This window comes from Loxodonta africana, chromosome 1, assembly GCF_030014295.1.
Source record: "Loxodonta africana isolate mLoxAfr1 chromosome 1, mLoxAfr1.hap2, whole genome shotgun sequence".
Classification (NCBI taxonomy): Eukaryota; Metazoa; Chordata; class Mammalia; order Proboscidea; family Elephantidae; genus Loxodonta; species Loxodonta africana.
Window position 1 is genome coordinate 60,959,575 of NC_087342.1, and position 22,012 is coordinate 60,981,586.

General features: G+C 40.6%; 1 protein-coding gene across 2 annotated transcripts in view; it reads left to right on the forward strand.

Moving 5' to 3' along the window:
- The first annotated feature begins 3,486 nt into the window (after positions 1-3,486).
- The window catches only part of CAP2 (cyclase associated actin cytoskeleton regulatory protein 2), a 209,240-nt gene continuing 190,714 nt past the window's right edge, over positions 3,487-22,012 (forward strand). For both annotated transcript variants that reach the window (XM_010596195.3, XM_003416458.4), the window contains exon 1: positions 3,487-3,595. The gene's annotated coding sequence lies outside the window, so the exon portion shown is untranslated. The remainder of the gene's footprint in view (positions 3,596-22,012) is intronic.

Consider the following 22,012-nt stretch of genomic DNA (forward strand, 5'->3'; position numbering starts at 1 on the left):
GGATCCAAAGGTTCCTCGGAAGAAAGGCCGGGTGATTTACTTTTGAAAAATCAGCCATTGAATATCCTACGCAGCTCAGTTCTACTCTGACAGGAGTCAGAGTCAACGCAGTAGCAATTGGTATCATGATCCTGTTCAAAAACTGTCAATAGTTCCTGTTATGGATTGAATTGAGTCCCCCCAAAATATGTGATGTAAATCCTAACCCCTACATGTATAAAGAGCCCTGGTGGTGCTGTGGTTAAGAGCTTGGCTGCTAATCGAAAGGTCACTGTTCAAACCCACCAGCTGCTCCTTGGGAGAAAGATGTGACATTCTGCTTCCATAAAGATTCATAGCCTTGAAAACCCTACGGGGCAGTTCTACTCTGTCCTACAGGGTCGCTACAACTCGGAATCAACTCAACAGCAGTGGGTTTGAGTTTTTTTGGATACCTTTAAAGTTTTTTCTATGGGAATAGAGTTTTTCCTTATCATACTAATGAAGCTGTATCAGTGTAGGGTGTGTCTTAAGCGAATCACTTCTGAGATATTAAAAAAAACAGATTAGGCTCAGAAGCAAGCAGGCACAGGTGGGGGAAAATAGATGCCACACCACATGAAGATTGCCAAGGAACTGAGGGACGGAAGCTGAAAAGAGACAAAGACAATCCTCCAGAGCCAAGAGAAAGGGGGCCTTCCCCTACAGCTGGCACCCTGGATTTGGGCTCATAGTCAGTGGCCTCACTGGGTTTGGTGTCACTCAGTGCGGTAACTCATGGTGTCATTCTGCCATGGACCTCCTCCTATACCAGACCATATAAAATCTTTAGCAATGTTTTTTGTACTGTTACTCGTAAATCATAATTACTGTATATCATTCCTTTGTTTCCTTTAATTACTACTTCATTCTCAAAAGAAGTTATTGATATAGGTTCACAAATACTAATTACCATGATACTATAGCTAAAACACCAGAAAATTTGACAAAATCAGTTACTATAAAAACAACAGCAGCAATGAAAACAACAGCTGGTGTTTGTAGTGCGCAGACGAAACCACGTGATTCGAAGCATCATTGTAATTAATGTGAGCTCTGACCCAGGGCATTAGAGGGTTCAGAAAGTAAATTACCATAGAGTTGTAGCCTTGTAGGTATGTAAGCTGGTCTTAAGAAAAATGTTTTTGTTGCTATGACTAACTACAGGGATTTTTTATAAAAAATAATAAATTTCTGCTGAAACATAGCATAAAAATTTTATAGACAGACATTTTGGTGTCACTCCCTCTGACAGTGTCACCTGGTGTGCTCTGCACACCCCTCACCTCCCTCATGACACCAGTACTTCTAGTCTCCTAAACTGTGAGAAAATAAATTTGTTTGTTATAGCCAGAAACTAAGACAGTCCCTTATTTCCTACTACTTAGAGTTCGAACATTTCAGGCTAAGATTGGAGGCCTCCACCCACCGGGACCTACCTACTTTCCGGGAAGTGGTTCCCATAACTCCCGTTCCAGTCTCTCCACCAAAGCTAAGCCCACTGACTGTCCTTCGTACTCGTCCCATGTGTTATTGCCTCTTGCCTTCTGCCCCCAATGCTTCCGTCGTCTTGAGTGTCCTTCCTTCACTGTATACTCATACTGTCTTACTTTGGCTGGAGGGCTCAACTCGGCTTCCACCAGGAACTATTCTCTGATTCGCAGTACTAGAAGCGGCCTCCTTCTTCTTCTGTACATCTACAGAACATTGTTCATCCTTCTCTTAGGACATTTTTCACAGACTTTCTTGCACTGTGGTTATTTTTATATCTCCTCATCTTCCTGCTATATTATAAACCTAGGCGCAGGATCTGTGCCTTATCCGTCTTTATACTCCATTGCAAAATTTATTCAGCTAAAGCAAGTGCTCAATGAATGTTGAAGTGAATGCTGAAAAAGGGCAAATCATATGAGAACGGATGCTCTGGGGTTTCCTGTGAACCTGCACAAATTGGCTCTCATGGATATATTATTTTCTGCACCCTGGAACATAAATGTTCTAAATACATATATATTTCATCCATTCATCCATCAGTCCATTTTTATTCATTTATTCAATATAAAAGCATTGCATACCAGCCATATGCAAGGTGTGTGCATGATAAGGACAGCTCTGGGGTTTATCAGGATCTGCATTCATTGACCGATGTTTATGTCATTTTGTTCCCCTTCTTTTCAGACAAAGGGAAGCAAAGAACCACTTCACATCACCACGTTAGCCAAAAGCAATGTGTCACAGGAATGACCTTCATTTAATTTGTGATTCATGAAGTCTAAGAAGGTTCTTGAGTGGTGCAAATAGTTTGCACTCAAGTACTAACCTAAAGTTTGGCAGTTTGAACCCGCTCAGCAGTGCTGGGGAAGAAAAGCCTAGTGGTCTGCTTCTATAAAAATCAAAGCCAAGAAAACCCTATGGAGCAATTCTGCTCTGTAACACATAGGGTCACCATGAGTCAGAATCGATGGCAACGGGATTCGGTTTTGTTTTGTTTTCTGGCCTCTTTTAATGAGGAGAGCCCTGAGGTGCAAGTTCAATACCTACAGAGTGTATTGGCTTTTAAGGGATTCATCTTCATGTCTGTTTGTTTGGAAATTTTGTGTTAAGAAGATATCAGTTATATTTTCCCCTCTTTTCTCTCTTGTCTGCCAATTATTTTCCTGTCATTCATTCAATGAAGGGTTTCAAGTCCTCTTTTTGAAGTTGGAAGTACACTTGGATGAAAATTGAAAATCAGTGCTTTCCTCCTAACGGTATTAACCAAAAAGAAAAAAACAAAAAGCCTCTAATTTTGTAATTACAATATATATATGGGAAATGGCCACAAATACACATTTTAAAAGGTAGATTGGTTTTGGTTAAGTTTGTTTCAAAATAATCAGGCAGTATTTTATTCTTTTTAAAGTTGTTTATATAAAATAATCAGTTTTTTAATGTTGTACAAAATATGAATGCATTAGTCTTAATGCCCAGCAGCTAAAGTGTTAGATGGCCACCCTTCTCTTCTTTATCCAAATATTGGGGTTAGGGGGCACATAGGCCTGTCTCTTGCTTCCTAAGGACCCATTACCCACTTCTCTGCACGCGCCTTTGGAGACCCAGTCATTCTCTGTCTCCTTTGGCCAAGGAGGGCCAGGAGCCTCCTGGGTCCTTCCAGACTTCTTTGCAATCCAGCCTGATAAAGTGAATTCATTTCTTTCATAGACTGGGCGCTTGGCAGGCTCTCTTTCTCCTTGCCTCTGCCTTCCTTTTTTCTGCCGTCCCCATCTCCCTCTGTTTTCCCTTACAGCCCATCTGCCTCTCCTCTCCTCCATCCGTCTCTCCTCTCTGCTTGCCTTTATTTTCACTCCTACCCCTGTAGCTTTGCTCTCCCTCCTCCCGCTCCCCCTTAGCTTGTCTGTATTTGGAGCTCCCGGAAGCTGCCGGCGACTCTCCCCTGGAGCAGCGTGACTGACACCGACTCCTATTAAGGGGGAGGAGGAGAAGGGCAGGAGAAGGGGGAGGGAACGCGGGAGGAGGGTGCAAGTGGCCTAACACGGATTTTCATTGCCGAGGACAAGACCCCAGGTCACCGCAGCAGGTAATCCGGGAGCTGTCTGTGCCCGGCGAGGGTGGAGGTGGCCGGGGGTGCAGGTGCGGGGGGCATCTCGCGGCTGGTGCTCGGAAGTTGCGCCGAATGGGTGTGGTGGGGAAGGGGCCCCGGACGCGGAGGAGCGCCGGGCATAAAGGCGGCGCGGGGACCGGGGACCTGCGCTGGGGCGCGAGCGCGGTGAGCGGGGGATTCGCGGGGTACGCGGGCCGAGGGCGGCGGCTGCATCTGGGTCAGCTCAGTGACGGCGGTGCACCCTGCCCCCGCCGCCTCTCCGCCGCTCCCGGGGGCCCCAACTGGCTGGAAGGCGGGTGCTGGCGCGGAGGCGGGCTCGGCGCTGGGCCGACTGCCGCGGGCTAGCCAGCGAGCGCTGCCCCGTGCCAGGGGGCCCGAACTTTCGGGGTCCTCGCCCGCTCTACTCAGAGCCTCAAGAGGTGGGGGTGGGGTGTCGTTTGGCTGGATCTGACCTTAGCAACCTCGGTCAGAAAGTGCTGGAAAGAAACGGACCCTGCTTGGCTCCTGAGCAGAATCTGACTTGAGGCGATGAGTCACTTTTAAAAAATGAAAAGGCAACTGAGGTACTGAGGGACGGCTCCAAAAAAAAAAAAAAAAAAACTACTGCATCCTACAGCTGGATCTTAACTGCTTTGGGAAGAGGATGGTTAGTGGATGCAGCCGCGTTATCATCACTTTTAAGGCTAATGATCATACGTACAGATGGCCCTTTCTTTATTCTCACCAGCGTGGTGTCCCAGCAAATATGCAGCAAGTTTTGGCGATATTTGAACTGCTCATTCTTTAAAATGAGTAAATATGGGTGACTGCATTTAGAATATTCAACAGGGATTAGATACAGCCAGAACAGAGATGAGGGTCTAGCAAAAAGATCAAGAGCCTTAGGGTATTGAGTCATGTGAATGCAAAAACCTGTGGGGCTTATGCATCATAGTTTACCAAAACTGTTTGCAGAGATACTATTTCTTTATTGCTAATATAAATTTATTTTAATTTAAAAAACATTCCATAGAATTCTTCATAAAATATCCAAGCCCAGTTAAAGTAAAATTAAAACAGTAGGGTGATCCTGGGGTAAATTGTTCTTATTGTTAGTAATAGAGTCTAATTAGACTGTAAGCGAATTGAGGGCAAGGATGGGTTTTTTGGTTGTTCCTACAGCACCGAACAGTATATGATTAGTCATAGCATGTAATGAGTAGGCAATACACCTTTGTGAAAATAATTCAATAGCTTGAGTGTAGCTTTGTGAAGATACTGCACATTTGGCAAGAAAAGACTACTTCTCCCTGAATTCCCAAATATAAACATCCTTAATAAAATTAGAATAAAGATGTCATGTGTCAAAGAAGAAAATCTTGTACTCTGATAGGAGAAAGAACAAAGTGTTTTATTGAGGAATAGCAACTCAAGTTGGGCAGCACATAGTGAAAGTGTTCCACTGTTCTGAAAAAGGGCAGAGTTTTTGTACACAGGGTTCAATCTGACCAATACCACAGACATTTAAAAAAAAAAAAAAAACTTTGTTTATTTGGTTAATCTATTTTCTGACAAACATTTCTTGATAACAGTTTGGGTAAAGCAATTAAGCAATTTCAAGATCATGTTTTTTACATACTTTCTGGAACATTCTTTATACAAATTTTCCCAGAACAACCCCTTCTCCTTCATCCCCTCCTTTGCCCAAGAGGTTCATGTTAACCCTTTATTGAGAGCCTGTTCAGAATGCCTCTATGTTTGAATTTTTGTTAGCATGTTTCCCCCTTTTGATCAAGCTTCCACTAGGGGGCACTGATCACTCACAATTGAGTATCTTTTCTTCTGCAAGGACTTTGCTTTCTCAGAAAGCTTTGGTCAATAAAATTATTTTCTTCACCTTGCTGAGCTAATAGGCCTCATCTTCAGGGTGAGTAGATCCTTCTTTGGGTTATGGCAGCAGGCAAGACCAAATGGGAGGAAAGAACAACAAAAGGTCAACGCAAAACACCCTGGGAAACAAGGTGTGTCCTCTTCATTAGTCTAAATGCTGGTGAGGTTTTTGAGAATAGAACTCAAAGTAAAGGGAAGTACACACATAAAAAACAAAATAGCATGTGGTAAAAAGTAAAATTCGGGTATAGGATCAGTTTTCTTCTAAGGACTCAGCTTCCTTGAAATACATAACTCTTTGCATAGCTAGTGGAGTTTCATTTTGGTTGCAGGTATTCAATAAGCATTTCATACAATATGTGATTAATCCTACAAAGATCAGTAAAGAAAATAAAAGAATTAAGCCAGTTTGTAATATGGAATGCAACCAGGAACCAATACCATTTGGTGACCTACTAAAGATATCTGGAAAAGGAGAGTCAGGCATAGGAGGTATCAAATGCAGCCAAGTAGCTTTTTGAATAATTTTCCTGATGTCTTATTCTGCTTCTCCAGTGGTGGTTATCCAAGCACAACAGGAGGTGTTAGCAATAGCACAGACCCCTCATTGCTGAGCTAGAAGGAAATCAAGAACTATTCTATCATCTAGTACCACCTTAACAAGAGATTCTAAAGATCTTTGTTGAGCAGCCATTCCGTTTCCAAAGTCATCTGCAATCTCTTCCAAATGGGAAATGATTTTATCGTAGAACAAGTCAGTCTTCATTTCACAGTGTGAGTTAGGTTGAATCATGGTACCTGAGATTGAGCTAACAATCCAGGGGGTTGCCATAGCCTAACACATATGAGCTGCTTAAAGATAATGTTGAAATTCATAGTAGCACTGGGGACAGTGCTTTTGATAGATATAGGAAATGCTAATGGATTTGAATTTTCATGCCCAGAAGGCAGTTGGAGATGACATATCCAATATCTACTGATTGGGCTAATGTAAGAAATGCATTCTTTTCCCATGTGGTGGGAGATGCCACTGAAAAGAGAATGATAAAAGCTAAATGGACCTTCATGTTGGATGAAATTACCAAGGAAAAAAACCACAAGTATGAAGCAAAGTTAATATCGTAAGAATAGCTACGATTATAAAGCAAAGTCCACAAAATTCAGCAAGATTCATGGAGTCTTGTTCCATGATCTTGAGATCAGCTGTCTACCTCAGATGTCATCTGCTTTTGTCCACTAGGGTGCTTCAAAGTGATTTTTAGCCCTCCAGGGGGTTGACAAGTCCACAGTAGTGTCAGCCTTCTTTAGTTGTGACAGATAGATCCAAGTTTTAACTTCATGTAATTTGGCAGCACATGGATCAGCAAGGAAAACTAGATGCAGCCCTTTCCGTCAAGGTTCTAGTGAGTCTTTTAATAGATACCTTTTCCAACATACATAGTCTTCTGGGGCAATGTTAGTCAGATTTTGGGATTCTAACTTTTCGTCACCGGAGGCTTCTTTAACCTGTTAAAAAATATTCTTTAGAGTATTGGATTAAAGACCAACAGTATTTTAATAATTCAGGTTGAACAATGTTAGAGTTAGTATAGGCAACATGAGGGAGGGCCACCATGAGGTGAGGGTAACTAGCACGTAAAAGGAGTCCAGGCATGAGATGTGATGTGGTGGGAGGGGCCAGGAGAATGAGCAGGTGTGGGTAATGACGTGGTAGGGGGTCAGGAGAAAGCCCAAGTACAGGGTGTGAGGAGGTGGGAGGGGTTAGAGGAATTTCCAAGTGTGAGTAAAAAGTAGATGGGGAGGGGCATCAGGATGCAGCCTAGGTGTAAGTAATGAGGAGATGGGTGGGAGGGTCTTCCAGTAATTATATGGGTGAAGTTTATGGGATCCAAATGGGGAAGATCTTAAGTTCAAAGGACTAAAAGAAGAACCTTAATCCAGGATAAATTTAGGGCCTCATAAAACTTGGTTAATTGAGTTTTTATTATACCATTAGTCCTTTCCACTAGGTGAGAAGCTTAGGGGTGGTAGAGGCAATGTAATCTCTGAAACATGGGGAAGAGTTGACATATTTCTTGAATGACTTGACCAGTGAAATGGGTCCCTCTGTCACTACAAAGGGGCTGTGGTGGCATAGTGGTTAAGTATTTGGATGCTAACCAAAAGGTAGGCAGTTTGAATCCACCAGCTGCTCCTTGGAAACCCTGTGGGGCAGATCTACTCTGTCCTATAGGGTCGCTGTGAATTGTAATAGACTTGACGGCAAGAGTTTTTTTTTCTTTTAATCACTACAAAGAGTCTTTGGTGCTCCCAAGGTAGGGATGATGTTTTCAAGAAGTTTCATAGCCACAAAGTCCACAGTTGCATGGTGGCAGGGTAAAACCTCCACCCAATGTGAAAATCTACAAGTCATCACTCCTGTTGCCTTCGAGTTGATTCCGACCCATAGCGACCCCAAATCATCACTAACATGTATTTATTTCCATTGGAGGAAAGGAGCAGAATGAAATCCAGCTGCCATTCAAGCATAGGCCCAGAGGGCAAGGGGTATTGTCCAGGTAGGACTTGAAGATGCTTTCAGGGATTGTGGCAAGAGTAAATGAGGCAGTGGGAGGCAACATGTTCAGCAGCTTCAAAAAATTTTTTCCCATCTTCAGTTTGGGGTACTCCTTTTGGTTGGTGAGCTTGTATTTTTATTACAGCAATTTCAGAGGGGAGTAGCAGAGTATCTAAAAGGTCCACCACTAAAGTTTCATTTTTTATGGCAGTTGCAGAAGAAGTTAAAAATCTTTGTTACCATAACATGTCAAAATCATATACAACCCCAAAACAAGAATCAGTGTAAATATTAATAGACTTTGCTGAAATAAGCTTACAACCTCTAGTAAGGGCAGTTAATTCAGCTCGCTGGGCAGAAGTAGCTTCAGGAAGTTTGACTCTCAAGAACTTTAGTAAAAGTTGTGATGGCATGTCCAACCTGGTAGTGACAGCCAGCAGAATTTGATTAAGTAGGAACTGTCCACAAACAAAACTAAATCAGGAATAGTTAAAGGGGTCTCTCTTAAATGTTTTTGAGGAGTCAAAAGTTGTTCAGTTGAATTCAGACAGTTATGCATAGGGTAATTATCCTCAGTTTTGGGGAGAAGGATGGCTGGACTTAAACAAGTCACAGAATATAGTCTAACGTTAGATGCAGCCAGAAGGAGAACTTCATAAGAAGTGAACCACCTGGCATAAAGATGTTGAGTCAAAGCAGAATTAAGTGTGGTAGATACAGCCTGGGGCACATAAACATCTAAAAAAAAATTCCAGCACTGTATTTACAATGATTTCCACTAATTTGGCTGTAGTAGCTGCAGCCTGTTTTTTAGCTGCAGCCTGGAAACGAGGAGAGTATCCTTGAGCTACAGGGTCAAGCTGCAGGCTGTAATAACTTACAGGTTTTTGATACCCTTCATGTTTCTGGGTCAATGCACCTAAAAAGTTTCCAGATACTTCATATACTAATAAACAAAAAAAATCTAGATGATAGTTTGTAAAATCTACAGCGGGTGTTTCTGTTAAAGCCCCTTTTAATTTATCTATAGCCTCATCCTCTGGTGAAATTTGGAATGAATCGGGTTTAGAGACCTTTAAATATTTATATAAGGGTTTGGCCAACAAAGAAAAACTAGGGATCTAAGTCCTACAATAGCCACAAAGCCCTAAAAGCCCTTGTAGTTGTTTCTTTGTTCTGGGTAGAGAGAGCAAAAATGGCTTCCTTTCATTCAGGGTAGATAGAGGTACCTTCTGCAGAGACTTTGGCCCAAATATTTGACAGAAGGTCAGAACAATTGTATTTTCTCTTTGGAAATTTTTGTCCACCGGCATCCAAATGCCTTAACAAAAGTACATTATTGTCAATTTAAGCCCACTGGGAGGTTGAAAATACTAATAAATCATTGACATATTGTAGCAACTTGGATTTGTACATAAACTGCAAAGGCAGCAAGTCTGCATGGTGAATTTGGTAAAAATAAATGGGCAATTAAGTAAATCCCTGGGGCATTACAGTTCACGTAAATTGTTTACTTTCCCAGGTGAAAGCAAACAAATATTGGCTTTCAGAATGCACAGGAATACTAAAGAAAAAAAACACTGCAAACATCAACAACTGTAAAATGGGTGACATTTGGAGGAATATTGGAAAGCCGTAAATAAGGGTATGGGGCTACTGGAAATGTAGGAATAACAATGTGGTTAATAGCACATGAATCCTGAACAGACCTCCAGTCCCCTATTGTTTGATTTCTTCACAGGAAGGACAAAGGTATTGCAAGGGCTGGTGCAGGGGACAATCCAGCCTTTAGAAAGGAAATCTTGTATAATGGGAGCTAGCCGCTCCTTTGCTTCTCATTTAAGGAGATACTGAGGAGTCTTTGGCAAGAGTTTAGATGTATTGGAATCTTGATTGGTTTTGCTGTCAAAACTTGGCCCACATCAGTAGATGTGGTGGCCCATAAAGTTTCAGGAGTTAATGAAAGAATATCAGGAGGAAGAGGGCTAGATTGAGTTGAATCATCATTGTGCATGACCAGCAGTTGCAAGCATCAAGCAGTCTCCTCCTTTTGTATCGGTTCTAATTCAAAACCTGTGTCAGTAAATTTTGGGACATCAGTGGTTAAGAGCTCAACTGCTAACCATAAAGTCGGCAGTTCAAATCCACCAGTGGCTCCTTGGAAATCCTATGGGGCAGTTCTACTCTGTCCTGTAGGGTTGCTATGAGTCAGAATCAACTCAATGGCAGTGGGTTTGAGTTTGGGAAAACTTAATAATATTTCCCCCTTTTCAGTAAACTGCAAATGACAGTTCTATTTAAACAAAAGATCTTGGCCCAGCAAATTGACAAGGGTATCAGGACTAAGCAAAAAAATGTATAAGTCTTCACTAGGAATGAGAGATATGGAAATGGGTTGATAATTAGTGTTTGCTCTTGATTGATAACCCCCACTGCCTTAGAGGTTTTTGTACTCCGGGGCAGGGGCTTTTGCAATAAAGTGGGGTTAATAGCAAAGAGGGTGACTCCAGTGTCAATAAAGAATTGTCAAGGTTCTCCATTATTGTTTACAATAGTTTCCCCTTGTGAATTAAATGCCACCATAAGAAAAGTGTCTGTTGTGTCCCTGGAGCCCCTTCATTCCATATCAGGTTGAAGGACATCTTTTTGGGCAGTTTCATTTTGTTTTTTACTTTATAAAATTCATTTTTCCAATGACCAGGTTTCATACAGTAGTGGCAGATGCCAACTTTGGGGCCACTAGAAGATTTGGCATTCTTCTTTTGATTTGGGGACTGTAATGGTTACAACTGGAGGGTTATCAATTTATTAGCTTTTTTGTCCCTTTCAGCCTCAAGAGTCTGAGAAAGTTTATAAGCCAAATTAGTCAATTCCACAAAGGGGGCCATTTTCCATTCCAATCGATGCCTCTTAACCAAGGCTGAGGTTTCAGGTTTTAATCCAGATATGAAAACAGCATTAAAAACTCCAGTTGCATCTGGAGCAGAAAAGATAATACCAGAGTGTTCAGAAAATTTTTGAAGTAGCCTGGTTTGATAATCATAAACATTCTCATCTTTATTCTGTTTACAAGAATGAATTTTTGTCCAATCAATTACTGGGGGGAAGGCCTTAGGAAAAGCCTCAAGTAATCTCTTACTCATTGTTCAAGCATCCTCAAGCAGCTCAGCAGCTGTCTTATCTATATTTAGAGCTAAGTTCTTCTGAGGATCTTCCCATTCATCATGTTCTAACCATAGCGAGCTTCTCTAGGCCTAGTTATCATATGGACTAGTTGTAAAATATCTGGGAGCCCAGAGTGGTAAACTTCAATAACAATTTTAAATTCCTCAGCAAATTTTTAAGGGTCTCCATGTAATTTTGAAAAACCCTTCACAATGCTAAGCAATTTTGAGTGAGTCTAGGGGAAAAGGTAACACAGGGAGAGTCCTCAGCATCAGTAAGATGGATCCTAAAGTGCATTTCTGGTAAAAGTTTCTTAGTAGGTTTCTCAGGGTAAAAAGGAAACTCAAAATGTTATCAGAGGAATAGGAGGGTAAGAAGGGGTATAAAGGAGAGACAGGCAGCAAAGGGGCAGATGGAACAGGAGCAGAGTTCTGATATTGCAGCTCCTTATTTTGTTTTGTTAATTTGGAAACAGTATCCTGCAGGAAAGCAATTTTGCTATCTTGAAGTCTCTTGGAGGCCTCTAAATACCAATCAATGTAGGCATCGTATTGAGGTTGTTTAATCCAATTCACTGCACAGAAAAGCTAATATGGATAAATTAAAAGAACTCCAAAGTGGCCACTGATTTTCCAAACTATCTTTAGTGAGGTCATCCCATCCAGGCAAGAATGCACACGTTAAAGGTCCAAAATGTTTGTTCATATAGTAGGCAGAAGTTTTGGAGGAAGGTTCTGATTTGCCCTTTTCTTCTTCTGAAAGATAGTAAAAACTTACTTGCAAGAACAAAAACAAATCCTTCAATGAAACTCAAAGAGCTACAACACAAGGGAGCAGAGCTCGGATTCGAGAGGTTATTTACCTTGAGATGACTCCCAAGAGTCCACAGAGATGGAGAGCCCAAACACCTTGGCTGGTACCTGAACCTGATTCCTCAACACCTCAGGGGTTGTTGGAGGCAATGTATATTTAAAATGCCTTTTCTGACACCAAATACGTCAAAGAAGAACATCTCATAGTCTGATAGGAGTAAAAACAAAGAGTTTTATTGAGGAATAGCAACTCAGCTTGGGCAGCACACAGTTAAACTACAAAGTGCTCTGCTGTTCTGAAAAAGGGCAGAATTTTTACACACAGGCTTCAGCATGACCAATACCACAGATATTTACAAAAAAAAAAAAAAAATTCTTCATTTGATTAATTTATTTTCTGACAAACATTTCTTGATAACAGTTTGGGTAAGTAATTTACGAGAACATTTTCGTTACATGCTTCCTGGAACATTCTTTGTACATATTTTCCCAGAACAGTCACTTCTCCTTCATCCCCTCCCTTGTTTCCCCACGAGTGGCTCATGTTAACCCTTTACTGAAAGCCTGCTCGGAACACCTCTATGCTTGAATTTTTGCTAGCACACATGTAAATATCTATTAAGGATAAAGAGAAGGAGAAGTTGACTATGAGACATCATCAGGGTGATCTTGGTAAGAAGCAAAGAGGTTTCCACTCTTCATCATAGAAGTTGGAAGCAATTTAAGTTGTTGATATAGTGCAGGAAGTGGCAAACATTCCTGTAAAAGGCCAGATAGTATTTTCGGCTTTGCTGGCCATATGGTCACTTTAGTGACTACTCAACTCTGCCATGGTAGCTTGAAAGTAACCATAGAAAATACCAACGAATGGGTGGTTGGGTTTCACTTTATTTATGGACACTGGAATTTGAATTTCATGTACTTTTTGCCAGTGATGAAATACTATTCTTCTTTTGATTTTTTTTCAACTATTTAAAAATATAAAAACCATTCTCAGTATCAGTGCCTTAGAAAATTAGCACCTACCTTGTTGTAAAGAGGCTCCAGGGAGTGAAAACAGTTAAAGACTCAACTACTAGGTGAAAGGTTGGCGGTTCAAACCAAACCAAAGGCATCTGGGAAAACAGGCTTCTGAAAGGTCACAGCTTTGAAAACTTTTTGAAACAGTTCTACCCTGAAACATATGGGGTCACCATGAGTCAGAATCAACTCAGTGGCAACTAACAACAGTAGCAACCTTATTCTACGGTTTGGAGAGGAACCTTTTGAAAGGATTAATCCAGATTGTCTGGGTGCCTAGGTTATAAAAAAATACCCCTGAGTTAAGTACCCTTAAGAGTGACATTAACTTATTTTGGGCAGTATGGTGTTTTGTTTTGAATATTTTCTAGCAGATTTTTTATGCTTGTTGGTAGGTGCCTTCAAGTCAGCTCTGACTCATAGTGACCCTGTGTACAACAGAATGAAACATTGTCTGGTCCTGCACCTTCCTCGTGATCGTCGTTGTGCCTGAAGCCCATTGTTGCAGCCACTGTGTCAATCTATCTCATTGAGGGTTTTCCTTTTTTCCTGGTCCTCTGCTTTACCAAGCATGATGTCCTTCTCCAGGAACTGATTCCTCCTGATAACATGTCCAAAGTGTGTGAGATGAAGTCTCACCATCCTTGCTTCTAAGGAGCATTCTGGCTGTACTTCTTCCAAGACAGATTTGTTCATTCTTTTGGCAGTCCATGGTATATTCAATATTGTTTGCTAACACCGTAATTCAAAGGCACCAGTTCTTCTTCTGACTTCTTACTCATTGTCCAGCTTTCACATGCATATGAGGCAATTGAAAACACCATGGTCTGAGTCAGGCACAATCAATTATATACTAGTTTATAAGTAAAAAGAATGTGCTAAGTCTGTGTAAATTATAAACACTGTACTGATTTCAAATGAACACCTGTGAACTTGTCATCAGGTTTAGAAACTAGGGTTTAAGGACTAGATTGCTTCCTATACTGTTACATCTTTCTTTATGCTCTCCTCATATGCCATTCCGCATATTCCTCCCAGTCCTGAATTTTGTGTTAATCATTCACTGATTTTATTGTAAAAGATTTTATGGCATACATATGTATTCCTAAATAACATACTGTTTAGGTTTGCTTGTTTTTTGTTTTTAAAAAGGGTATAGATAATCTTCTCATTTTTAAAAATTCAACATCAGGTTTTTAAGATGCATTCATACTGTTGTATGTAGCTATATATTAATAAAAATATTCTGCAATTTATTTATTGTTATCTATTGCTGACGGCTATTCGGATTGGTTCCTGTGTATTGCTGTTAGAGAGTGCTGTTTGAAGACTTTGTCCCTGTCTATTGATGCATATGTTCAAGAGTTCCTCTAGGTGTGGAATTGCCCAGTCGTGCAGTATGAGTGTTGGTATCATGTATTTTAATAGCCAAAAAAACATAGCTGATTCTCCTTCTTACTTATACATTGATGATATATATCTAGCTGATTCATTCCTCCAAACCAAGATAAAATTACTGGTTGGAGATTCTGATTTCTCACCCTATTTAAATTCTTATTTTAATATGTATTTTCTCATGTCTTAAGAAGTGTGTAAAAACTCTAATCTAAAACTTTACAGCTGAATCCTACAGCAGGATCATTTAACCCAACCACTCATGAGCATCTTCATTCCCTCTTACATCGCTTGGGTTTAGAATGGGATGGAGGACAACTTTAACCATTAAGTCAAAGGGACATAACTTTAAGCAGGATGCATAAGTGGTTACTAAACTATACTATAAGGAGCCCCAGAGGTGCCTCAGTTAAGCACTTGGCTGCTAACCAAAAGTTGGCGGTTCAGATCTACCCAGTGGCTCCGTGGGAGAAAGATCTGGAGATCTGCTTCTGTAAAGATTACAGCCTAGACAATCCTATGGGGCAGTTCTACTGCGAGTCAGAGTTGACTCAACAGCACCTAACGACAATGAACTACACTGTAATTTTCCTCTTATTGTCCATCCAGTATTTCCAATTGTGATTTAGTTTGGTTATTCTGGACGACAAGCTGATTGGAAATCTAGTGTTATATCCTCAAACAGTTTTTAGATCTACCCTTGGTTCAGGCAGCAAGCTTTGACAGTTCACCCAGGATATTTCTACCTGTAGTTAGAAGGGGCAGAAGCCCCCTAAGGTCAAAACAGGCCATGATAAGGTAACTTGTTTAACAAATTTATATATCTATGACTCGACAGCACTGGGTTTTAGGGTAATTCCATCTTATCTCATTTTATTTTTCTCTTTAGTAGACTCTTTAAGCACTTGACTGCTAATGGAAAGGTTGGCAGTTTGAACACACTAGTTGCTCCACAGGAGAAAGATGTGGCAGTCTGCTTCCATAAAGATTACAGCCTTAGAAACCCTATGAACACTTCTACTCTGTTCTGCAGGGTTGCTATGAGTCAGAATTGATTTGACTGCAGTGGGTTCTCACTTTTATTGAGAAATTATGTAACACAATTATTTCCCTTTCAGTATACAGTCTGATACAAGAAGGAGCATAGGAAGGTGCCTAAAACCAGAAGAACTTTTGACTGTTATGGATGGTGTTTTTATCTGCCCTGTTTAGCGTATTTGACATCTAATAATCCTGGCTTCTCAATAACTACTTAGCCAAATGGAGAGCCAAATGCAGTAATCCCAAATTCAGAAAATTTCACATCTATGTAATGAATGAGGTAACTTTTGAGGTTCCTGTTAGCTCCAGCTTCTCAGAATACAATGTAAAAGTCTGATCTAAAATCTTTCTTGTTTTGATAGGAGGAGGTGTTAAAGAGCAGGAGGGTTCTAGGAGTCTGAAAATAGAAGTGAGGTGGTCTGAATGGCAACATTGAAGAGGAGGATGGTCCTTGGAGAAGATAGATGCTGACAACACCAGAGGCAGACCTTGTAGTACATAGACAACATTGGTTGTCTTATGTCCATGCTTGTGCAGCGTTGAATGAGACAATAACCTCTGTTACTTTGCATCAATCCACTTGGAAATCCAGGGAAATTCTGCCATCTTATTCCCTCTTTATTCTCCCTATATTGGGTGACTGTTATATGCCCAGCACAGTGAAAATCACTGGAGATGCAAGGATGAATATCGGTGAAGGAAGATGTAATGAAGCTGTTGGATGAATAATAGCCATCACAGGCTAATTTCCAAAATGTAAAGATAATTCATATCCCCACTTCATCATTCTGATACCAGCCACCCACTTGGCACTCTTTCTCTCTCTCTGACCCTAACCAACCATTGTTGGGTCTCCACAAATCAGGACTGTCCTTCCAGTCCCTGTCAAATAGGCAAAACCAGCCAGCCTCTCCGATGGTTCTCAAAGTCCCCAGTAGGTTCAATAGCTCTCTAGAGTAACTCACAAAATTCACGGAAACTATTACCCATACCTACAGTTCCTCATTTATTGTAACCAGAAAGGATGCAAGCATAGAGCTGCATCATTTAAGGTCTGCAAGTGTTCTGGCATGGGGCCGCCATTGTCCCCAGGGACGTGCCACACCCTGTGCAGTGCATAAATGTTCTCACCAATCCAGGAGGCCCCAAAAAGAGCACTCCAAGGTCTCAGGTCCCCTAGTCATTGGAACCTCAGTGAATATGCATGACTTGGGCCTTAATGCATAGTTATGATCCATCTAAGAAATGAATGTGCATGACCGTCTTAGGCCCCCTCCCTTCCTGAAGTTAGTTGCCTGGCAAAGAGCCTGTGAAGCCTCTACTTGCCTGGCTAATATGGGAGACAAAGGCATCTTGATTGCTTAGGCTATGTCCAGAAACCAGAGTCAAAGGACCACACAAACTTCTTGTCCCACAGCTGTGAACATAAAGCCTCAAAGGATCTCAAGTGGTTGTCATCATTGTTTCCCACCTTGTTTGTACTTAATTTTACTCAGAGAAGAATCACTGGGATTCTTAGGAGATAGATTGCTTTACTCCAAGGCGATAAGAAGCAGTCAAATTAAATCACACTAAAACCGTCCAATCAGATTTTTCCAGATCTGGGTAAAACAGGCTTCCAAGTTGTTATTAGCTGCCTTCAAGTCAGCTCCAATTCATGGTGACCCTGTGCGCAACAGAACAAAACATTGCCTGGTCCTGAGTTATTTTCATGATCATCGGCATGCTCGTTTTAAAAGTTTAAATTTTGATTCCTCCTCCATTTCCATTTCCTCTTTGCTTCTTAATACTGTCATGGTACCCTCTGGCTGTCCACTGTTGCTGCCACTGTGTATTTTGAGTGCCTTCCAACCTAGAGGGCTCATCTTCCAGCACTCTATCAGACAATATTCTGTTGTGATCCATAAGGTTTTTATTGATTAATTTTCTGAAGTAGATCACCAGGCCTTTCTTTCTAGTTTTAGTCTGGAACCTCTGATGAAACCTGTCCATCATGAGTGACCCCACTGGTATTTGAAATACCTGTGACATAGCTTTCAGAATCATAGCAACATGCAAGTCGCCACAGTAGAACAAAGGACAGATAGGTGGTCGGACTTTCAAGTGATGGATACATATCTCAGACTGATCAGTCTCATATGTTGTTGGGGTGTCCCATTTTATTTAGTCTGCTTAGAAGCTTATGTACCGCCCAGAGTGTGTAGGTGAAGGATAAGTGTAATTTAAGGGTGGTCTTTCCATCTAATGAACACAGGCCTGGTACTTTTACGTACCTCTCTCCAATGGGAGGAAGCCCATATATCTGGCCAGGTGAGTTAGTTGATGGAAAAGCCCATCCAGTTGGTTGCTTGGCATTAGGTAGATTAAACTATGACAGGCTTTCTCTTGGCACTCATGGCAGAAGCTATGGCTAGAGATTTTCAGTGGTACAGTGCAGGCCTACCAGTATTTAGGCAGAAAGTTTAAAAGTTTAATTTCTCCCTCATTTCCATTTCTTCTTTGCTTCTTAACACTCTCATGGTACCCTCTGGTTGTTCAAAGTTCAGTTTGTGTACTTTGTGGAAGTTTATGGACAAACTTTCATTGCCTCTTCTCCAGTCCTACTTCAGAATGGCCTCATCCTTCATTAGGATCCACTTCCCTCAATATCTGTTCTGAGGTTATCTAATTAAAGTTCTTCTATAATTCAAAACTTTAAAAAAGAGATTTGTTGATGCAAATGATTCAAGTGTATAGAATTTGAGGTGGGGCTCATTTTTATGCCTCTCGCTTTAGGTCTTCAAACTGTGCACATTTACCATCTGTAAAAACTTCACAAAGGTATGTGCACACAGTTTGTTGGTTTATTTTTTTAATTTTATTTATTTTGCTGCTTTTTTGAGAATATACACAGCAAAACATACGCCAATTCAGCAGTTTCTACATGTACGATTGAATGGCACTGATTACGTTCTTCAAGTTGTGTAACCATTCTCACTCTCATTTTCTTAAGAAAACTGTCTGGTCAGATTTCTTAAGGGAGTTGTTCCTTTTCCATTAACATAAACTTACTGCCCCCTAAGGTTCCTTAATCTTTCTAGTTGCTATTCTCAATTTGATCCCATATAGACAGTTCTTAAAAAAGCATAATGCTCAAGGCAGACTTTTTTTTTTTTAACCAATTAAGCCAAACTGGTATTAGGTTTTAAGACTTCAGGGGATGTTTTTAGTTTAAGATTTAAAGGTTATCTCCAGGCAGTAGTTTCAGGGGTCCATCCAGCCTCCATGACTTTGGAAAGTCTGGAGTCCAAGAGAATTTGAAATTTTGTTCTACGTTTTCCCTTGTTTGATCAGGATTCTTCTACAGCCTCTTCGATCAAAATGTTCAGTAATGGTAGCCAGGCACCATCCAGTTCTTCCAGTGTCATAGCAAAGGAGGCAGTTGTTTGCGGAGACAGTTAGCAACACATTCCATTTCTTCCTCCTATTCTTGACTCTCCTTCTTCCTCTGTTGCTCCAGGTGAATAGAGACCAATTGTTGTGTGCACAGGTGTTTTGATAAAATAACTTTCCAAACTGTCATCTTCCATATGTCCTCTTTCCTAAGACTGAGCTTCCTAAGAGCTGGCAGATAATGGAGATGTAGGTTCCCTTTCCCACCTTCTTTCCTATAATTGCCCTCTCTCACTTTATATAAGAAAGGCCTATATCTAGCTCTTCCTGAATCTCACTTAATCCCATTGCCCAAGGATATAAAAATTTCAAGGAGGAGGGAGTGGTGGGGGAGGAGGGTGGGGAAAATAGAGGGAGATTTTAGAATATCAGTGTGAAGGATGAGAAAGTGTATGATTTTAATGCCTGCACAGAGATCCTTTTGCAAATCATGTGTTTTCTAAACCTTTGTTTAAAAAAAAATAAGATAAATCTAATTACATGTAAACTGATGTTAAGAATAAATTTTAAAAGAAAATAAAAACATGACTCTCATACAAATGAAAAATGAACATGTGCCAGAGATTTGATTTAATTTATTTAAAAATGAGAGGCAGAAAGGTCTATAGTTGGTTTGAAGGAGAATCCAAAAAGTAGACACATATAAGGAATGCTGAAGTGAATTCTCTTAATAGACTCAAATCTGGCTTCTAAAAATAGTGAGAGAAGGAAATAAATGAACTTCCACAGGATAAAATTAATTTCATATGTATGTTGTGGTTGTTAGTTGCTGTCGAGTTGGCTCCCACTCTCTTATGTATAACAGAATGAAATGTTGTCTGTGCCGTCTTCATGATTGTTGGCATGTTTAAGCCCATTGTTGGGCTATTGTGCAGCACCTTCCAACCTTGGGGCGTCATTTTCCAGCACTATATTGAATGGTATTCTGTTGCGATCTATAGGTTTTTACTAGCTAATTTTTAGAAGCAGATCTTCAGGCCTTCCTTCCTGGTCTGTCTTAGTCTGGAAGCTCTGCTGAAACATGTCCACCATGGGTGACCCTGCTGGTATTTGAAATACTGGTGGCATAGCTTCCTGCATCATAACAACACTGAAACCACCATAGTACAACAAACTGACAGATTTATGCTGATTCAGGTTTATAGACAATAATTTTTTGCTTTATTATCAGCTTTCTACAGGTTAATGTCTCTGTTTATTAAGTGGTGAAATAGCCTAGACAATGAATGAGATAACCCAGATACCTCTCAAAAGGGGATGATAGCTCATCACATTTTACTTAATTCATTTTAGGCAAATTGTCCCTGGGTGGTACCAATGATTAACGCACTTGGCTGCTAACCAAAAGATTGGAGGTTCAATTCCACCCAGAGGCACCTTAGAAGAAAGGCCTTGTGATCCACCTCTGAAAAATCAGCTACTGAAAGCCCTGTGGAGCACAGCTCTACTGTGACGCACATGGGGTCATAATGAGTCAGATTCAACTCAACGACAACTGGTTATCTTTGCTTTACTCGTCTTTTTTGTTCTCCCCTTTGGAGGCACTCACTGTAAGGTATTTTGTGTGTATGTGCCTGTATGTGTGTAATAACCAGGCATATACCACTACTTCAATGTGTAAATGTGTGGCTTCCACCAAATTTGTAAAGTTTTTGGCCATTATTTCTTGAAATATGTTATCCACATCAATCTGTTTCTCCTTTCCTGGAAGTCCCACAACAGTAATGTTATCCCTGTTCATTTTTCTTTTTTCCAATCTTTATTCTATTTCATATTGGATAATTTCTATGTCAAGTTCACTGACACTTTCCTCAGTCATCTCCATTCTTCTATGGAACCTATCCAATGAATTTTATATTTCAGTTGCTCCATTTTTCAGTTCTAAAATTTTCACATTTTTTAGTTTGTATGTCTCTGCTGACAAGTTTTATCTTTCCTTTCATTTCAAGATTTTTTACCTTTATTTCCTGCAGCATAGTTATAATACCCTACCTACCCATTGCCATCAAGTCAGTTCCAACTCATAGCAACCCTCTAGGACAGAGTAGAACTGTCCCATACGGTTTCCAAGGCTGTAAATCTTTGCATAAGCAGACTGATACATCTTTCTTCCACAAAGCAGCTGGTGGGTTTGAAACTCCAACCTTTCGGTAAGCATTGAGCACTCAACCGCTGCGCCACCAGGGTTCCTATATTTATGGTAAGAAAAAAAATGAAACCTGATGCCGTCGAGTCAATTCCAACTCAGAGCAACCCTGTATGACAGAATAGAACTGCCCCATAAGGTTTCCAAGGAGCAGCTGATGGATTTGAACTGCCAACTTTTTGGTTAGCTGTTAAGCTGTTAACCACTATGCCACTAGTGCTCCATAGTTATAATAGCTCATTTAAAATCTTTCTGATAATTCCAACATCTCTGTCATCTCAAGGTTGGCATCTGTTGATTGTCTTATCTCTTGAGAATTGGTTACAATTGCCTGGTCCCTTGTATGTCAAATATTTTTGGATTGAATTATTGACATAATGACTATTATATGTTGTGAGCCCCCACGTGTCTGTCAGTTTTTTGTACTGTGAGCTCTTGCATGTTGCTGTCATGCTGGAAGCTTTGCCACCAGTATTCAAATACCAGCAGAGTCACCAATGGCGGACAGGTTTCAGCTGAGCTTCCAGGCTAAGATGGACTAGGAAGAAGAATCCAGCAGTCTACTTCTGAAAACAATTAGCCAGTGAAAACCTTATGAATAGCAGTGGAACATTGTCTGATATAGTGCCAGAAGATGAGCCCCTCAGGTTGGAAGACACTCAAAATATGACTGGGGAAGAGCTGCCTCCTCAAAGTAGAGTTGACCTTAATGAAGTGAATGGAGTCAAGCTTTCAGGATCTTCATTTGCTGATGTGGCACAACTCAAAATAAGAAGAAAAAAGTACTGCAAATATCCATTGATAATCGGAACATGGCATGTATGAAGCATGAAACTAGAAAAATTGGAAATCTTCTAAAATGAAATGGAATGCATAAACATTGATATCCTAGATATTAGTGAGCTGAAATGGACTGGTATTGGCCATTTTGAATTGGACAATCACACAGTCTCCTA